Source organism: Tyto alba, unplaced genomic scaffold (assembly GCF_018691265.1).
Source record: "Tyto alba isolate M040663 unplaced genomic scaffold, T.alba_DEE_v4.0 Super-Scaffold_1, whole genome shotgun sequence".
Lineage (NCBI taxonomy): Eukaryota > Metazoa > Chordata > Aves > Strigiformes > Tytonidae > Tyto > Tyto alba.
The window spans coordinates 16,016,058-16,036,476 of record NW_024881261.1 but is presented as its reverse complement, the minus strand read 5'-3'; the positions used below and the strand labels follow the sequence as shown (position 1 = coordinate 16,036,476).

General features: G+C 43.1%; 1 protein-coding gene across 1 annotated transcript in view; it reads left to right on the top strand.

Annotated features, from left to right (window-relative positions):
* Window positions 1–20,419, top strand: part of ARMH3 (armadillo like helical domain containing 3) — a 133,266-nt gene that overhangs the window by 99,976 nt on the left and 12,871 nt on the right. The window lies entirely within an intron of this gene.

The window sequence follows — 20,419 nt, the reverse complement described above, 5'->3', positions numbered from 1 at the left end:
AAAATAGGCTACTGTGCGTGGTCTCAGGAAGGGAAGAGATGGCCTATTTCCCAAAATAAAATAACAGGATTATATGTTAATCACTCCTGGAGAGGTAAATGACTCTGCAGGAGCCTGTGGTGGACAAAATACAGAGTTGCCATATAAACCGGGGGTGGATCATCCCAGACACAGCTGTGTCAACACCTCTGGACCTTCCAGAAAAGAAACTGTGTACACAGTCTAGGACAGACCTCATATGAGTCACCTTGGACTGCTCCTTCCACTGGATGGGATCCCGTGCTTGTGCCTGTTAAAAGGTCCTGACTGTATCTTGCTCTGCAATTCATTTATCTTTATGTCCATGATATTTTTATTCATTACTTAATGATATGCTTCCATGCTTTCCACTAACCTTTTCGTTTATTATCCTACTTGATAACACCCCAAAGTCTCAGGTTGAATGCTGTATTGTTGCAGTGGGGGAAAAATGTAGACCCTACTGCTTTTTATTCTCCTCTTGATATAGCTGGATAGAAGAACACTGGTTTTAATTTACTCAGTTTTCCTGTATTGTTCTGCCTCTGAGAGTCACTGTTCCCACAGCTATGCTTTGTGATGGTTACTGTTATCAATCCCCATTCATTGATGATACACTGATTGCAGCAACCCAGGCCCCTAAAAAAGAAAAGCCTTTATAGTACAATTTAAAACTGGGGGCTTGGATAGAGGGGAATTTTGCATAGTCTTTGGGTTAGTCTCAGAAAGGAAACGAGCTTTTCACTGTCAGCTCTGTGTTGTATTCATCCCCCAGCAGTTCAGGGAGGTCGAGTTAAATCCTTTCTTCCTTGTGTGTTATTCTTTAAATAAAATCTCTAGCAGCAGGCAGATAATGAAATCAGTGCTGATGCATGGAGCATTTTGAGGAAGATGATTAGGAAGTTGAAAGACAGTTAGATTTCTCTTTTTACTTTTCTCCCTTCATGCTTTCTCTCAACGTAGGGAGAACATCAAACAAAGCAAAGCAATAATAGGCCCTGGTGAACTGTAGAGAAATAACAGAGATGTCACTGTGGTGAGGGACTGTATGGTCTCAGTGAGGGTGTTTAGTCAGTGCTCTGCAATTTGCTGCACAAGGAGGAGAGGGATGGAGACTTCTTGCCTCTGCTTTCAATTAGCCACTGAGCTGCGGTCTGTGTGCTGGGCTGTGGTTTCCCCTCTGTCAGTAGCCGTCCCACGTGGTAAGTACATGAGAGGTAATGGGAGATGGCCGAGATAGAGGCCAGGGTCTGGCTTTTGTGGGGTAATGGAATTTGTTGTTTTCATTCTGTGTTAGCTGTTCAGCATGGGCTGGGAGTTCAAGCTAGCCTTTTGGCTGGTGCCATCTTGCTTTTTTTTTTCCTTCCAGCTGTACCTTTTGTTTTCACATATGTGTTCACTTAATTCCTCTTATCTCTTCTCTCCATAAATATTTTTCTACACAAAATCCACCCTCCTTCGTGGCCCTGTTTTTTGAAGTATACCACAGTGAAATATTTAATGCTGACATTTAACTTGTGTATCCCCACACATATACTACATTCGGGACTGGTCATTCTCAACTTTGAGTTATTTCAGTAGTTTAAGGAGACTGGTATTTCTTTATTGTGAACATTCATTTTTACCATTTTGAGGATCAAACTTTTCTTTTAATGAAGATTTCCTTCCCAGATAATAGTCTTTGGCCAGATTCTAATATGGCAGCTCATACTCCTCAGTAGTATCTGAGAATCTTCTATTAATCGGGCAGGCATGGCTTTAACATAGCTCTATTTGAAGGGGAATTTCCAGCTGCTCTCAGTTGCTTCCAATTCACTTGAACCTAATCAGCCTGCATATTCTTACTTGAGCCCCTGTCAGACTTACTATCCTGCTCCCTGACTCTTCTGGCACCCTGTTCATGTGTTAGATAATTTAAAAAAAATTGTTGGGTTGTTTTTTTGTATTTTTAATATCCTTAAAAGTAGCTAAGTAATAAGCTGAAAGAGATTTTGCTCTTTTTTTTTTTTTTTTCCCTAATCCTATTGAAGGCTTTATTACCTTGTTAATCACTAATGTCCGTTTATTACCATTCTTAGTCTGTCGTTTCAGTGCTTTCTCCTTTTTTATTTATAAGCATTAATGTTAACATTATTACATGCTGAGGGGATTTGTAGGCCCTTGAAAATGATGGACACGGGATTGTTTTAACAGACTTAATACCACTATACATCTTCAGCCCTAAAGATCTCTAGGAACCATAGTTTGAATAGACAGATCTGTGCTCTGGGCAGGTGTATTTGTACGTCATGGTACTGCTTTGCTGACTGTTGTGGGGTTTATTCAGTGTTCAGATCAGAAATACTGGAAAGAGGCCTTTTTCTTTCTATATTCTCTTGAGCAAAGAGTGGGAGATTCCCAGGGGTAAGCAAATTCCGGGGATTTGATGATGAGCCACCTCAGCCTATCAGCACCATGTGATCTTTGCCAGTGTCATTCTGCAAAGAGTCTACTTGCCAGAGCAAACACATAATCCTTCCTAGCTGTTAGCTGTTTTGACCTTGCTGTAGTTCCTCACCATGAAAAAGTAAGTGTACTAGCCAGTTATTGGCATCTTCCCTCACTTACTAATTCATTAAACCTGACTTCAGTGTTAATTTGTGACTTTGTGGTATTTTCCCTCTCAATGTGTTTGGCCTGCCTGCATGTCCTTTAAGGAGTTGAAAGGTACTGCACAGTCAAAAAAATAGTTGGCCATTAACTGCCTATGTAATTTTAGCTCTTCCATGCAATTGATTATTCCCGTGTCTTCAAAGATGTTTCGGTCCCTTCTCAAGTCAAAGGGCAAAATAGCCTTCTATGAAATGAATTCATAGCCTTATCTGTACTCTCCAGATGACTGGACTGGACTGCCTTGTACTTCATATATTGGAGGCACTAGACTTTTTCCTTGCCATATCTGATCTGAGAAGTTCCCAACATGGTTTCTAGCAGAAGCAGTTGCACAGAACAGGGTCAAGGCAGTGAGAAAACAGCAACAGAAGAATTGCTCCAGAAGGGCAAACACAAACAGAAAGACTGAAAACATAATCCAGGGCATAAATGATCTGGATGGGCTCTCACACCTGCCTTTTCTGGACATGGAAGATCAGCAGTTTGTAAGAAGGTAGCTCCCTGCCTGATGGTGATGTAGCACAATTATTCTGGAGAGGCTAAAGTGAGAGGAAACCAGTACTTTTGGTGAAATCTCCTGAGCAGGAATGTCTTGTGGTGCTTTGCATGCCAAGCAAGTCTTACACCAGTTAGCAAAATTGCTCACTAAAGTCTCATTTTCTCTTTGGCACTTGTTCTCTCTGATTTCCGCTCTAGCGGTCTAAAATTGAGATGGCAGACATATAAGACTGATGATGCTTGCTAGTCAGGAACATCTATGTGCTTTTTCTGATAGAAGCCCCTCTTTCTTCCCAGCCACAGTGGGGACACTGGGTACTCCCAGTTGGCGGTGGCGTGAAGTTCAGTGTCAAAGACTGTTGTGAAAACCTGTACTGTGTGTTTTAGTCTGGTAACTGCAGATGAAAAGTGTTGAGAGCCAGAACGGAATGTGATGGAAAAACATGACAACTGTATTGTTTTTGAAATTGTGACAAATGAGTGTAATACGTGGGTAGTTCCACATTGTAATACCTTTATAACTCAGGTAGCTGCAATCCAGTTTGGTCAGGTAATCTCACAAAGCCATTTCCCTTTCCTTGAGGTCATACCTCAAATGTTGCATGCTCATCCCTGCCCCCGCAATCCACATGGCCTTTTGTGACCTGGTGAGGCTTCAAGGGACTAACCCAAAGTGCAGCTCAGGGAGGCTCCACCAGTGACTTGCAGAGAAAGTCACAGAAGGGTGCAGTTGGTTTTAGATGCCCTAAAGTATTCTAATTCTGAGCCTTTGATGTCAGGGTTTATTCAACTTGTTCTGGTTTCTGTAACTAGCAGCAAAACCACTGGCAGATACAAAATGCTTTGTTGTTTTTTTAGCACTGCTGGCAGTGGTGTTAAGAATTAGAAACCTGTTGGCATGTATGCATTTGATATTTTTAAAATGCTGAGTACCATCGGTGCTAGATACCACTACAGTAAATCCCCCTAATCTCTTAGATTACCGTAACATGTTGTGAGGGCTCCAGAAGTACTTTTAAATGGCATAATGCTACTTCACTTCTGAAATGTAGTGAGTTTTGGGGTAGAAAGTATCAAGCTTGCTAGTGCTGTGTTGCACACAGTAGCAGGAATGTGAAACTCCAGGTAAGGGGTCATCAAGGCAAAGCCCTGATTTAAAGTCATCATATCTTTGCAAATGAGGGAGGGATGTTGGGTTTCATGGTCTCATTACAGACACCTACTTGTGATTAGTGGCTTGAAACAGATTCTGTTGTTTAAATAGAAAGAGCTGAGCTGCACCACCAGGTGAAATTGGAATCCCAAGTTTAAAAGAATCTATAAAGAAAGTCTTCTGGAGTTGGCAAATTGCCAGTTTGCCTAACTGATGAGGGGATTCTATGGTTTAGATATCTTTCTCTCCTTTTTTTTTTTTTTTTTGTTTGGTTTGATTTGGTTGGGTTTTTTTGCCGTTTTTTGTTTGTTTGTTTACCAGATGCATATCTCCACAATTTACTAATGCCTCAGACTGCTTTATGCAGTGTGCCAGACTGAATGGGTCTGAAGAGGCTTCAAGGACTGATCAGCTTTGCTGCAAGGAGATTTGAAGCTGGAGGTGAGCTCCGGAGCACTGACTTTGTGCTGTATAGTGCTGTTTATTAACATGCAGAATACAATAAACTGTGCGTCATTGGAGGAGCGGGGACAACATGTGGTGGGCCGTTAGAAGGACAAAAGAAGGGCTTTGGTTTTAAAAACACCTACTGCTGGAGAGATGTAACCCTATTACTAATTCAGTCCCAGAAACCTCAGTAAGAAATAGGAGAAAATCCTTCAATTCCCTTATTTCAGGCTTGACACAGAGGTGCGCTGGCATCCTACCCATTACTGCTGGTGGCCCTGGACTGCTCTGTGCCTCTCGGAGGCAGCATGACCCTGCATCGCCTTGGCTGCTCCCTGAGCAGAGGAATCTTTTCACCACCCTCTTGGCATTGCAAATGCTAAGGCAAGTCTTGCTTCCCACCACTTCTGAGAGCTGTCCTCTTGGGCAGATTAGGGACTGTCTCGAAGTACAAACTGGTAACAAAATCAGTCCATTAAACTTCAAAGCAAGGCTTGCCTTCAATTCTCATGGCTGTTTTCATATACTTGCCTGGCTTTCGGTAGTACCACAGAGACTGATAAGGGACTGAAAACTGCTGTAGTATAGGTGGCCACTGAATGTTGGGAACTTGTTTTGGAAGAGCTGCCTTCTGGAGCTGATGCTGGCTGCAACAGGGTAAAGTCTCCTGAAGCGAGATAAGTTTCTGTGCTGGGGCTACAGAGGCAACACTCAAGGATGTGTGTTATGAGCTCAGCCTGAATCACAAATGGGAGCGTGCTGAGCAAGAACCATAGGTTTAACAGTATGGGCTGGGAGTTTATTACAATGGAGACAGGTTGATGTTGCTCTAGTTCCAGTGCTTGTCCTTGCCTCCAGTGACCGTGCTTCACAAAGTACTTCTCAGATGCAGACTTGTTTTAGATGTGGAAACCTGGAAAAGGGGCTGTGGGTAGCTAGAGGATGGAGCTGCAGGCTGGAGTCTGAACTCCTTCCTAGCTGTCTCTGTGCAGCCTTGAGCAAACCTTGAGCCCCGTGTCCTCCTGAGTGAGAGGGCTGCTGGTGCAGAGCCCTTGGGGAGCCAGGCAGCATTTGAAGTGCTGTGGGATGCGCTGGGGAAGGCTGCTGGGGAAGTGGAAATTGATGTTAGGGCTTGCCGTCAGTGCTAAGCACCTGTATAGGGCAGGGAAAGCTCCACCGAGGATTGCAACAGAACAATCAAAACAGTCTGCATTTATAAAGATTAAATTACAACTTTGCACGTCTACGATTAAAGGAGGAGCTGTCAACGGCTGGTTTGTGCGAACACTCAATTCAATTTGCATTTTGTAAAACTTCAGATTGAGAAGGCTTTTTTAATCCCTTGTGAAATGGGAACAATAGACACCGGCTGTTGCCAGGTGCATAATGCATATAGATACGGTGCAAACTATTTCATCGTCCTCTGTAAAGCTAGATTTATAGCACTATACTTTGTTGCTCTAGTCCCAAGCTCCACCCTAAGCTTCCTTACACTCAGTCATCTCTCTGCTTGGGACTCCTGAAAGCAGACAGGCTATAGCCTGCTGTGCCAGTTACAGACAGCGATGTGGCTGTGAATAACCTTTCCTGGAGTGAAATTCTGCTGTCACAAAAGGGGACAGGCTTTGCAGTGACTGCCAGCTGTGCTCATTCTGGGGCTTCTTTAGGATAAGACTTCTGCCTTCAGAGACTGTTACTCTTCCTTCTCTATGGTAGTATCCTGCTGTAACAGATGATGTTTTTCTGCCTTCTTCCACTGGATCCTCTAGCTGGAGCTGCAGCTGTTTCCCAAAAGTGACAAATTGGGTCATCGCTCTGATTTCAAAGTGGGAAGCACATTGAGCTTTGCAGTCTCCACACCTTCCAGAACAGGAGAGTAAAGGCTGCTGAACTGAAAGTTGCCACACCTGAAGAGATCCAGTCAGCTGGAAGATTTTTTTTTTTGGCTCTCTAGCACTTGGCACTTGGATGTTAAGACAATAAGTTCAAATTTCTTGTCTGCAGTAGGGAGCTCAAAGGTAAACCTTTTAATAGAGGAGAAGGTGGCATCTCTGATGTGTGTCACTCTTCCTGTCTTCCTGGGAGATCTGATGCAGGCAGCGGGAGCTAAGATGTGTCATTCAAAGACAGCAAGCGGGGGGGGATAGATGTCCAGAGAGATGGAACTGGGGAAGGTGGTTCTGCATCAGCCAAGTGCCGGGGCTATAAATCAATTCCGCTGCCTTAGTCAGAGGGTGCTTGGATTCCCCACGGCTCAGTTAAGGCACAAATAAGCTCCTGGGGAGCTGAGTATTGCTAGCAGCACATGCTGTTTCAGCAGCAGCATCTGCCTGATAGCTGGCAAGAGTGTAGGCCTGTGAAAAGGATATTAATTTATAGCCCTGTGTTTGCTTTCACCTGTTCGTAGGAGTTCCTCTTTCACTTTTTCCAGACCATGGATTTATGTTCTGCATCAGTAACTGCTTCACAGCAAGAACTGCTAACAGGGAAAGTGTGTTCCAGCCTTCCAGTCAAGAAGGTGATGAATTAGCCTGGACCAGTGTCTGAAAGTACCTAGGATTTCTGAAATAAGCTGTTGTGACCCAGCAACCATGTCTGGCATCAATGTTAGCTTGTGTGTCACAGTTGCATCAATGTTAGTTTAAATGAGGAAACTTTTCTCTTTTATGAAAGAACAGGTTAGTTAGGATGGCCTCTGGCAATAAGAGAGAGAGTATGGAAAATCTGCTGATATATCCTTAACATTTGGAGAACAGGGTAGTTTCTTGCAGACTGACATCTAATAACCCTGTTTCCAATAGCTCCTGCCATATATATGCATTAGCCTCCTAGCTAGAAATGTTGCCACTAAGTCTTACTGTGTGGAGAACCCTACTAACGAAATACTGCACTTAACGCTCATTTGTGCACAAACCCCATCTTGATTTCCCAAGTGTATTTTCCTCAGCAGTTGTAATTCACCAGACTGCATTTGTTTTTGAATTGGATGTGAAAACACACACTGAATACTGTTGAAATCTTTCTCTTGGACTTCCTAACTTAGAAAATGTTGGCTTGGGGGGTCCTATGTAGAAGCCGTAGAGGTGGAGAAGTTCTTGTGTGTGCTTCTCCTACTTGCGGTGTCATGAGCGAGCTCCTGTCCTAATGGACTGATGGCATCTCTGAGACAATGACAGCTGCTTACAGTGAAATGTGATGACAGAAAAGGACACTGCATCTTTCAGGCAATGAAATTTAGCATCGGGGAGCTGCCATGACATGTCTAGTTAACTGTTCTGGGGGTGCTTTGGCTTTGAGAAGGTCTGTACTATCTTTTGTGGTCAAAACTGAGCTGCCCTGGAACCCCATGAGCATGTTTAACACAGTGGAAAGCTGGAAATAATAGTATCATGGTGATACTGTGAGAATTTGTTTCTCTGGGCACTGCTATCATCTCCCCTCTGGTTATATTTCTTCAGCAACATCTGTGAATCAAACCATTGCTTTTCCTGCAAGACACCAGTCTTTTCATTTAGGCATTGCATTGCCCTTTGCAGTGTTCTCCTAGTTCTGTGAAAATTAATGTTCCAAACCTGGGACAAATTAATCCATATGTGAATGTGGAGGTCACACAGACCCTATCCTGAGATGTCTTTCATTCTGGCAGCAGTTCTCCTTCCGAGTGTTTAAAGGAAGAGTGTGCTATGCAGGCTAATGACTGAGTCTCCCTCTCTAGTCCTCTTCTGCACTAGAAATACTCCCCAAATCTAGACACTAGTTTTTGCTCAGCCATGTCATACTGGTGGTTTGCTGGAGTCAGGTATCTGTCCAACTTGCCTGAAATGTTAGCTGTTACTGTCACCAAAAGGTGTATAAGTGATTTAATGTAACAGGAACATTGATCTAGATGGAGCTTCACATTGACAGTGTCTACAGGGGGTTTTGTCCCTTTCATTTTTTAAAAAAGGTGGCAGTGAACTACAGTATAGACGTTTTAAGGCTGCATTTTGTTTACAGGAAGTACTCTTTTTTGTTGAACATCTTGAAACGCTAGGACAAGAGCACTCTTCCAGCTGATGGAAACAGAAGTGTGGATTTGTGAGGGAGCCAAGGTAGTCATGCTGGAGCTTAGACTTCCTGACTGTCTGTGTTGGTTTTGCATCTAGGCTATTTTGCTGAGAATTTTCTACCCTGTCGTTAATGCTTCTGAAAACCAATGACTTGATGGAAGCATCTCACTACAGACTCTTAGTTCTCACCTCAGCTATAAAGATGTGCTTTTCTATTTTAAGTGATGGACCTATTTAATTACAGTACCACCTACAAGTCGCTTTGTAAGCATAGAAAAGAGACTTAGGTCTGTTGCTGGGCTAAACTCCCCTTCTCAGAAGAATAAAAAGAAAGATACTGTAATGCCTCATCTCAGCCTTCTTCACAGATACCTGAGCATGACACAGTTTTTGCAGGGGAGAGTATTAACATGATCTGAACTTAATTTCTCCAGCTGATGACAGTTTCCCACATCATCCGGTTCTTGCTGAGCTTTCCACCCTCAGTAGCGCTCAGAGGGATAATATTACAGGACTACTTGAGTCCTAAAGTGCGTCTGTCACTATTTAGTATATTGGTGTTTCAGAACTAGGACTCATTGATGCTCGGGCTGGGCAGTTAATGTCGTACCCAAAATTTTGGCATAAAGTTGTTGGTTGCTGACCACTCCTGTCCCGATTGCTCATCAGGAAGTCAGTTGTTAAGTCAAACCAGAAACTTGTAGTCTTGTTAGCTACATTATTAGCTTGAGGCATAGCTTGGTCCCTCACACAGAAACTCTTCACTTGAGTGAAGGATAGCTTGAAGATGGAGGTAACTGTTCCGTTGGGAGACCTGGATTGAAGCTGCTATCTTTTTAGTACATGAGACCGTAACTCAGTGTGATCTCAATTTAAGTATATCAGGGAGAGCTTTTTCTGTTATGAGTTTGGAAAAGGTCAAGTTAAGATGCTTGAAGAAAAATGGCCAGTTGGTTTGATCCTGATCTTTGTTTTAAAAAAGCATGATGCAAAAATCTCGGAAGTCAAATCTGGGAAATAGGAGGATTGTATTTTGATAGCATTCCCCTTTAAAATAGGGGGGAAAAAATCACCTGCCTGTGCTCCCACAAAAAGCCTTACTTTCCAGTGCTCAGCAGGGTTGTGGTTTAAAAGATGAATCCAGACTCTGGACTGTTAACCCTGTCTCCAGTAACCTTACAGAGTCATACCCAGGTGCTTGCAGACTGCTGCAGATTCTTCTGCCCTGCCTCTCATTACAAAGTTAAGAATAGATGCTGCAGAAATATCTACAAAATATTTAAGACTACACCTCTCCTCTGTCACTTGCTCTTGGAAAAGACAACCGGATTGTTCTGATGCTAGGTGCCCCTCCCTGACAGAGGCTTTAATGATTGCTAGGCTAATGGCAAGTGGCGTTTCAGATCGCAGGCTTCTCTTATTGTGTATAGCTCCTACTGTATGTTCCCTTCTCTCTAGGTATTGAATTGTTGTTCTGGCACAGTATTAGACTTGAGTTTTACCCTGCCCTTATTTCTTCTGTGGGGGGCTGTGCCATCGTGCTGCTGACAGCATACGCATTTGAGAGGATTCCTTTACACGTGCCTCTTCCGGCATTTTGCGATCCTGTCTCTTTCAGTATGTGATAGCAGAATATAAAGTAGGTCACTTTATTTCCTTTCTGCTTTTCTCAGCTCTGCAGCTCCTGTGATCTTTGCATTCCTTCTGAATACCAGTTTTGGAGACTTGTGACTGGGAGAGTTCAGCAGGTTCCTAAAGCCTCAGGAGTCATTTTGGGATTGGGCCTTAACAGGGCACTAGGGACATCTTTCTTTGTAGCCTTTGTGTGCCTTGGATACCCTATTAATTAGTGCCCTTGACTTGTTTTAGCAATGAGAAGGAAGAACAATGGCAGCTTTCCTCATGCACAACCATTGCTTGCTGCTACGATGCATTCTGTGGCTGCTGCCAGCCCTGCCCTCCTGTACTCTCCGAGTTGATTGTAGCTGGCAGTTGTTGTCTAGAAGCAGTAAACCAAGTGAACAGCTCTACTTATTACCATTTATAAAAATGCACCAAACAAAAGCTCTAGGCTCAGTCACAAGGCAGTCCTTAAAAGGCACAGGGAAGGAATATAGTCTTTCCCGAGACAGGCCGGTTGAGGCTACTGTAGATTTACAACAAGCCTCAAAACTTTGAAGTACCTGAATTTTTCAACCTTCAGACTTGCTTTGGGTTTTATTCATACAGCAGGAGGTGATAGAAGCACTGAGGTCAAATTATAGCACCGTTTCACCGAAACTCCCCCTTGTGAATGACTCTCAGAACTGTAAGATCAGAGTCTGCAGAGTAACTCAGAGATGTGGCCCCCTTCAGCTTCTGTCACTTGGCTTCTCAGCAGGATAATTGTGGTACCAAATTATTCTGTGTTAACCCAGGGTGAGAATGGATCCCTATGGTTTATTCCACCTTAAAGGTGTGTTACTATGTGGTCAAAAGCATGCAAACTCCAGATTTTGTAGAGCTCCTCTGAAATGGGAGACTGAATTGGAGATGCAAAGAGACCTGGTCCAGAGCTTCCACCCAAGCTGCCTTCTAGTACTGTTGAATTCCTGAGGTGACTGCTCAACTGATATGTCTGGTTAGTTAGGAAGAGCCAAGTAGAACTTGAACTTGTGTATATTAATATAAGGTGCTGTGTTTTAAGCAATTTGCTAAACAAGCATGAAATCCTCTTTAAATATAGTCAAAAACTCAGATGTGAGAATAATACCAAGAGGGCAATGCAGCAGCATTTTGGGAAGAGCAGAGTTTAAGATTCCCATTAAAACAAAATAGTTGTGCAAATAAAACTACCAGCTGATGCAGTACAAATTAGTGGGTTTAAAATCTGGAGAAAAAGCAGCAAAGTTATTAATCCCTGAACTGAAGCCCTTAAGTCATTTTAGTGAGTGACTTCTGCTCGTTATCTAATCCCTTTGAATCATGGAAAACATAGACACAGAGTTGTTCTCTGCTGTGTAGTAAGAGGCAATTTAACCAGTGAGCTAAATAAATAAATAGATTAATTGGCAACAATATGAAATTGTGTATGCACTGTATCTAATTGCTTTTTTTATATTGTCTTCCTCTAACTTCTTGGAAGACACAGGTTTGTGGGTTGCACATGCAAAAAATATGCTAAAAAACCCTCCCTTTCCAAGGTTTTGAATCTTCAGCTTCAAAGATCATTGTGTGGATCACCTTATATTGCTTTGGACAGTCTCTAATGGGGACGTTGCTCAGCCAAGCTGAATTTATGCAGTAGAAATTCAAGCTGAAATTGAACACACCTCAGAATCACAGAGTAAATCAAATCTCATTTCCTTGCTTGCAGAGAATGTGGGCTGTGTGGGCTTTCTTCCTCCTCCTCCTCCTCAGTAATTTTTATTCTACCAGGTCAGACCTACCTTTTTCTTATGAGAAATACTGAGTGAGTGGCTTCCCTGAGCCTTATTAAAAAACCCATCAGAGCTAATAGCTTTGAAAACGTTTGATGTCCAAGAGGCACTTGGGAGCACTAAATCCTCACACAGGGATTTTTAGGATGTAGGACAATGGTGTCCTCCAAGCACTGCAGAAATTACTGTGGAGATGATATTTCCATTACAGATCCTGCAGGTACTTATCTGGGAACATGGCAAAAGAGAAATTTAGAGAGAAATTGGAAGCCTTGGTGATCAACTCCTTACCCCCGAGAGCTGCATCATCTTTGTCTAAATCTTCAGTAGTGCTTTATGTACAAATAGATCCCATCTCTATAGCCAGCAGGTTCAGTTTAGAGCTGTGATAGCAGAGAGTGCATGTTTTTGATTCAGAGGGCAAGCATTGTGGACAAGTAGCTCTCTAGCTTGCTGCTCTGTGTACTGATTAGCTCAACTTGAGGATTCAACAGCTAAAGGTGCTTTGGAAAAGAAGCATAAGTTTTGTTCTCCTCATCCTTTGGAGAGAATGGGTCCAGTGCCAGCACAAGGCACCTTTTCCTTGAATGTCAATGGTGGGCTTACAGCCAACACAATAATTGTCTCTGGCCCATTAGCAATAAACCTCCTCTCTGTGTCATGTCCTTCCTGCCCATCCAGCATGTGCACCTCTGTGGATATAACACCATCACTCTCCTAGAGGTAAGATGCTTCTTTCCAGTCTCTTCTCAGCCATACATTCTGAAGGGGCTTGTCTTCTGGGTGTTTTGGGATCGTTGCTGGGAGTGTTTGTATTGTGAGAAAGTTGGAGCTGAAGAGATGGTAGATCTGATTCTTTAAAGATGTAAGTGGAACAAATGTCACAGGGGTAAGCACTAAGTTCCCAGGAACACAAGCCCTTTTTGTTCTCCAGATATCTTTGGATTGCAAGATGATACTTAACCATGTCAGGAATCCTTCTTGAGAGACGTAGCTATTATCTTGGGCCCTGATTGCTTCTGTTAAGTAAAAGGAGAAACAACTAGAAGTAACTGAGTGTCAGCAACTTTTGGTGCCTCTGAGTTTATTTCAGAGAATGTACACAGACTTCTTTCCCTGACAAGGGCAGTAGTAAGTGGCAGATCATTTGATTTCTCAGAAACCTCTGACCTGTTTTCTGTGCGTGTGGTCCATGACCAGGTCTCTGCTCCCTGTCAGATTCACCTTGCTGACTGCCTGCTGGCCAGTTGTCCTGCACATCTCCATTTCAGTCAAGAAGTGTCCCTTGCTAGTGGTTATCTTGGATAGTAGCCTCTGAACTTCCAGCTGTCCCAACAGCCATTGAAATGTTCCTTTTGAATTAACATAGCAGTCAACTTTAAGCAGCTCTGTTTATACAGGCAATAGACATTTTCTGTGTTGGCCATGAATGCTTCCAAGCATAAATGGTCTCATTCTCTTTCAGCTCTGGTCATTGCCCAGATGGAGTTCAAAAAGATTGACACATTTCAACAGCCCAAAAGGGGATAATTTAACAAATGAAAATGTTAACAAGCTTCACTCCTTCACTATGTCGTATCAGAAATTATTTGGTTGTCTTCTTTTTGCCCTCATTACGGACTTTGTTCTTGACTTTTCCTCCAACTGTGCAATGCAGATTAGAGTATGATCCAAAGTGTGTCTGGGGCTTGTGATGAGTCTCTTAGTTGGGACAGATTTTATCCCATTGTCTTGGTAGGAATTTCATCTCTGTTGTAATTCTTATAAACTTAAGTTGCACAGCTGCATTCTCAGTATCTAGGGGACAGTCATCTCTCCTCCTTCTTACCTTCTCAGTTACTGATGATGTCAGTACTGTGCCTGGTCATCAGGACCCTCAGTGCTCATGTCCAGAAGAGACTTCTGAGTTGCATATTAGAATGTCTTATTTCAGCAGTATGTGCATATGAAGGAGGAACTCCACACTTTGTATTGCAGTTTAGGTGACCTGCACTTAGGTTGGATTAAACCACTTTTGGAGCTGCAGCCTTAAAGCAGACATTTTGAAACTGAAGTTCCCTTTTCACCAGAGGATTTTCTGTTTATATGGATCACCCAGCAGCTTATAGCTATCTGTTCCAATGCCAGATTTGCAAAAGCATTAATAGCTAGAACTTTTATATGGGTTGAGTCACGCAAAATTCCAAGCAATGCCCACCTTTCCTTATTAGCTAGCTACCTTGGCATACTGCTACTACAGTTTTTCTAGCTATTTGTAGCTATAGCTATTTGTAGCTAACCTGTTGACTCCAGATCTTCTATTTCTTTTGGGCTCTATCTTTATAAGGCATTTTTGTAGATTGGATTTATAAGTCTCTTAGAGTCTTTAAGCTGTAGGAAAGTCTGCTAGATATTTCCATGTAGGAAAGGACTCTTGGAATCACTGTGGTAAGCCTGGAAATGCTGACTCAAGACTCAGCAGTGGTCAGAAAGGCAAATAGACAATTAGAAATTATTAGAGAGAGAACAAAAATAAAGCAGCAGTACTGTGTTGTCACTGTGTAAGTCTGTGACAACCCATGTTTTAAATCTTGTATATCGATTCCAGTGCCCTTATTTCAGAGAAGAGATTGTAGAACTGCAAAATAGTACAGATAGTCAAACAGTTATTTGCTCGCTCATCTGATTCCGTGGCTTTCCAGACTTCTTGCTTATATTCAAAAGTTTTTGTTTTTCCTGCTTTAGAGCAGACTTGAGTTCATTTTCTGCATGTGATCACTTAGGCAGGTGAGCTCTGGATTTCCTTTCTTGTTCATTGCATCTCCTCAGGCCACTGAATTATTCCCTTTTATCACTTCCGTTGTGCAATTAATAGCTGGTCTTCTATTGTCACAATTTAATTGTTTAAATGTAAGTAGGACCCGTGGAACTGATCTTTCTAAGCTCTGTCCCTCCAAATGAATACCCTTCCTCCCTCCCCACCCCCCCCAGCTGAGTGTTTCTCTGGCATGTCCTATATTGTTTTGACTTACTTTAAATATACAGCACCCACTGGGTTTGTTACCAGTTTTTTAGAGTATTGCTATTTAGTTTTGCTGCTTTCTTTAATTAAATTTTTTCATGTTGTGCAAACCAAGTTTAACAAGATTTCTTTTAAAAAGCCCCAAACCCAGTTATGAGCTATATTAGCGTCTACTTTTTCTCAGCAAGTGCCAGACCCAGGGCTGTACTACTAGCATTTGTAGAGGTCCTTTGCTTGCTAGTTGCTGTAAAAGAACAAGAGAAACAATAAAACCCAAATGTGTAGCGAGCTCCATAGGTTTTTGGAGTGTCTGTGTTCTCCTTTAAGTCATCTTAATCTTCAAGTCAGAGTCCTGGTGAGTTTTGGTTTTGTTTGTTTGTTTTTCCTAAGTCAGTTTGTAATCATTATATCCTGTAGAAGTCCATGGTGGCTGTGTGAGGAGCACAAACTCTCTTGGATCCTCTACTGATCCCTGTGAACCTGACCAGATGACATAGTTCCAGAAACCTTCCATGACTGCAGATGTTTGATTAGACCATAACCAGACTCAGCCTCCCCATTGTTTTTCCATTGGGCATAATTAGGTTTTGGTTTCTTCAAACTGGAACAGTCTACTTGCTTCTGTCGGGGTTTGATTGAACAGAAAGGTTTTTGTTGCATACCTTGTCTTAATCTGTTCTCTAGACAGTCTTATTCCTGAGCCAACTGTCTTCTGGGCAAACTTGAATTTATTTACTAGGAATGAGTTTCCTCTGGTGCACACCAAGTATCCTCTTGTCACTTCATCAAGACAATCTGAACTGAAAGTTGTGTATTTGAGTTTCAACACTTGCCAGGATGCTTTCTGGCTGTTGGCCCTAGAAAGATTTTATTTCAGACCTTTCCTTAAAGTCTTCAGCTACTGTTTTTTAGTTACTTGTAGCTGTCTGATTTCTTTAACAGTTCTGTATGTCCTGGCTTCTCAGTTCAACTGGAGCATCAGCTTAAACTCTTTTATCTTGTTTTAAGCACCAAAGTCTGGTCCTACTTTGGTCAGTTAACTGGTGCTGGAGAGCTGCTGCTGATTTTTTTTGTTCCTCTGTGTTCAGAAGGACAAGGTCTTCTGTAAGTAGAGAACTGCACCAAAGGTTGTACACAAATCACAGCATTCGTTTGCTGAATGCTGGTTAGCCACTTAGGCTGAATGGGTAATATGCACATAAGGATGCTCTCGTCCTCTTGTCTGATGTTTTGGTGACAGCAGTTGATTTACTGCTGTGCTAGAATGCAGCTGGTAGATAAAAAGCTTCTCCTGGAACAGCCCATCACATTTCAGCACTTAAGTTAATTGTAAGCACAATGGGGAAATAAAAAAATTAACGGTCCGGTCCGTAGCTATCTGCAGTGCCTTTCAAGCCTTGGCAGAATTGCAAGTGCTCTTACGTACCTAGCAGTGAGAAATGTTTTCATAAATGCCACCAGCTGGAGATAAGGGTTCACAACTCCAAAATGGGCTGTAACTCCAAAATAGCAATTCTATCTATCTCAAGGTTTTATGCTCCTGCCATCATCCTGGCCTCCCTTATGCTGCCTGCCCAGCTCACAAAATTTCTAACAGCAGGCAAGCTTAGTGGACCTCATTCAGTTTCTGGCAGATCTCCCCATCTACATCTAAAAGTCTGCTCTGGAGGGTGCTTATTTATTAATTGATAATTTTTAAGATAATTTGTTTCAGGATCTTTGACTTCTTTTTCCCTGCCTGGGCTTTGGAAGTGCCAGAGTTGTGTGGTACATGGATGTTCATTCTCTTGGCAGAAACCCACTGAACCCATTTTCTTCCTCCCTTGAATGACACAGAATTGCCTCCTGTATTTCCTTTCGAGAGCCTGTCCCTGCTGTCTGGGAAAGAGCACTCAGGGTCCCACAGAGAGTGCCAGGTTCTATGTGCCAAGCAGGATATACAGATTGGTAAAAACCCACGACTTTCTCTGAAACTGAGAAAAGCAAATCGGTCTTGAGAAAAAGCAGTGTGAGACTAAGTGCGCTTGTGCTCCTTGTGCTCCAAACGCAAATAGGTTGAGCATTTAACGTGTATGGGAGTTGTCGTGTGTGTAAATGTGACTGATTGAAATTACTCTATAGTAAAAGCGCTCATGGCATAGGCTTTCTGGTGAGGTGAGCAGGCTTCCAGCTACCCGACTCCTGGAGCTCGGAGGGTGTCATGCTCCTAGCACAGGACTCCCTAGCCCTAGTGATGGCTATGCAGGGATGTTAAGGATTATCAACAACATTAATAACTTATATTTGTCTATACCTCTTACAAATTTAGTCCTTTTCAAGCTGTGCACATAGCTGGTCTCTGTGACCATATGTCTCTGTCATTACTTACCTTTGTCCTACTTTGCAGCCTTTCTGCTTCTTAAAGTAACTGTTGAACCTTTGTATGAAGTCCTGTCCCATGAGAGCTTAGAATGGGCACTGCATTGTGCATTTACATCTGCTTTTGGGTAGCGTTGGAGAACGGTTTTGGCTTTGAGATGCTTCTGAAAGCTGTGTGATTTCTGGATTGGTTGGATCAGAGTCCTTTCCCACCATTACATAGAATTAAACACCTTAGGCTTCTAATGGATTGTGGTTTTTAAAGATTTCTGGAGCAAATAACTCTTGTCCCAAAACATGATGCCATTTCTGCTAGCACAGTTCAGAGAACAACAGTCATTTTCTGAGTGAGCTTATAAATAATTTATCTTTAGAAGAGGCACCTGTGGGCAGAGGAGAAAGACTGTAACCGAACCATCCCACTCCATGGATAGAAACTGTCAACTTTGTAGGCTTGTTCCTTTAAAGATCACAGATCTCTGTGAGATCATTGAACAAACATCTGAGCCCAGTGGAATGGCTCTATGCTGAGGTGAGGAAAAGGGGCTGTAAAATGTCCCTCCTTGATGTTGCTAAGTAAAATAACAATAATAATCTTTTATGTACGATCAAAACCTTTTGCCTTGTGTAGAGAAGTGGCAAGGCCCAGATTTCAATATCACTCAAGTGCAAATGTATAAAAGCAGTCCTCGGGAAGGATTTGGGATGTGGAGAGTTAGTCTTTCCTCATGTTTGGCTGGGCAGAGTAGTGCAGTGAACACAGCAGGACTTGCAGGAATGACTGGCAGGGACAAAGGACAAATGATGGGCAAAGACTGTTCACTCCCAGGCTCCTAGACACAGTGTGACCTGGCTAATGACAGAGAGCTGAGCAGAGAAAGACTGGCAAACACAAACTAAGAAGTATCTGAATTCTGCATCAGTGCAGTCCTCTTTCATACCTCAGAGGAGAAATTTGCCCTTGGTTGCTTTCACTTAATCTTTTAGCTAGCTGAGCTTTTTACTATTGGAAGAATCCTCCTCCCAGGAATTTTTCCTGCCCTCAGAGCAGGCAGGATGCTGCTTCCTACTGGGGGAGTGCCAGTTGTGTGAGCTGGTGGGGGCTGTCCTACAGGCTTATTCTGAGCAGCCTCGTGCCCTCAGCCCGCAGCGAGAGGCCCATAGGTCCTTCACTTGCAGGCTGTATAAACAGCAGCTGCTTGATGCAGGAGATCTGGGGCACTGGAGCAGGAATGACAGTGCTGCACATCTCGCACATATGTGGCATGACTACACTTCGTCTCAAGCCCTGATCTTTGTCTTTCCCACCATGTGTACCAGGCCCACTCTGCATCCTCTGGATCCATAGCTGTGTGCTATACACACAGCATATCTTGGGAATCTGAGTTGTTAGACTGTCACAGCAACATCCTCTTCCTCTTAGCATTCATGAACATGAAATTAATACTCATGGCTTGATCAGCCTGAGGGTAAGGGATGGTGTTGAAGCATCAGCACTGCATTTAGCTCTCGGACAGCTGCAAAGGTTGAGGTACTTTTGGGTCAGACAAAAGGTCTGTGCTGCTGCTTGTCCTAGGTGGGTGCTTTTCTTAGAGCCAGTGTGAATGGCAGCTGCTTCTAGCACACATGTGTAGCACTGGCAGTCTTTGGTGGATCCTCTCTCTGAACTTGGCTTCTGCAGACAGTGAAAGAGGAAAGGGAGAAGGAGATGAGTGCAGCCAGGGTCTGGGCAGAGTCTGTTGGGAAATGTAGCTCTGTGTGTGTGTTTTTATTTAACTTCTAATTATTTATTTATGTGCTTTGTCTTTGGCACTTCTGGGGATTAATTCCAGCAAAGACTCCCGCCTGCATCAGCAACTTTTAAGTTGCTCTGTGAGAAGTGTGATGCCATTTGGAAAAAAAAAAAAATCATTTTCCATATTAATTAGAAGATACTACTGTAAAATTTATGTCAATTATCTGGCACTTCATTATGGAGAGGCAATAGCCTCTTCGTAGTCCAGGTGGCAGCAGCCTTTTCATTACAATGAGGAATGTTGCTATTCAGTTGAATTCACTAGGAGAAACACTTGGGGACTATAAGTTGCTTGCGGAGATTAGTGAGGGAGAAAAAGGGGAAAATTCATACTAAACCAGGAGTAAACAAGCCAGTTTGAGGACTTGAGTGTAAAATGCACATCAGGCTTCTACTAGAATAGGGAAACCCTAATGTCTCTTCCCACAGCCTTCATCCTCTGAGCTGAGGGGACAGACTGATGTGTTTGCTCGTGGTATCTTGGGATTTGCTTCTGTTTTGGAGGTGGGACTGCCGTAATTCCCTCTGTGGTACACAGGCACTGACAGGTGCTCCACCACCACTGTAGGGAGAACAGAAAGCACATTTGTCTATCCCCTTGGCCCCTCAGCCCTGGCCGTGTGGTAGTGCTGGTGAGGGGCTGGCATTACATGCCACATGGACTGGCTGCTCCATCCTCCAGCACGGGAGAGCTGGGACAGAAGCACCAGGTTTTTCTGTCCTGTGAGGACTTGCTATAGGCCTGATCTGGCGAGCCTGCCCCCATCCCAGCCTTGTGGGCCACATGGAGTTAGTGGCGGGGCAAAATGCATTTTAACTTAGAGGTTGTTTGGTTTGGTTTAGGTTTTTTTTTTTTTTTTTTCTTTTGCTTGATGTGAGAACATTCAGTCAGTTCTTTTCCGACTGCTTCCGTGTCGTCGTAGATAATGACTGTCTTACAGGCATGGAGTGGCTTTGGCGAGGTACCGGTGATGCTAACTGATTGCATTCTTGTCCTTTCCTGCACTGATTGAAAAGACAGTGTAGAGA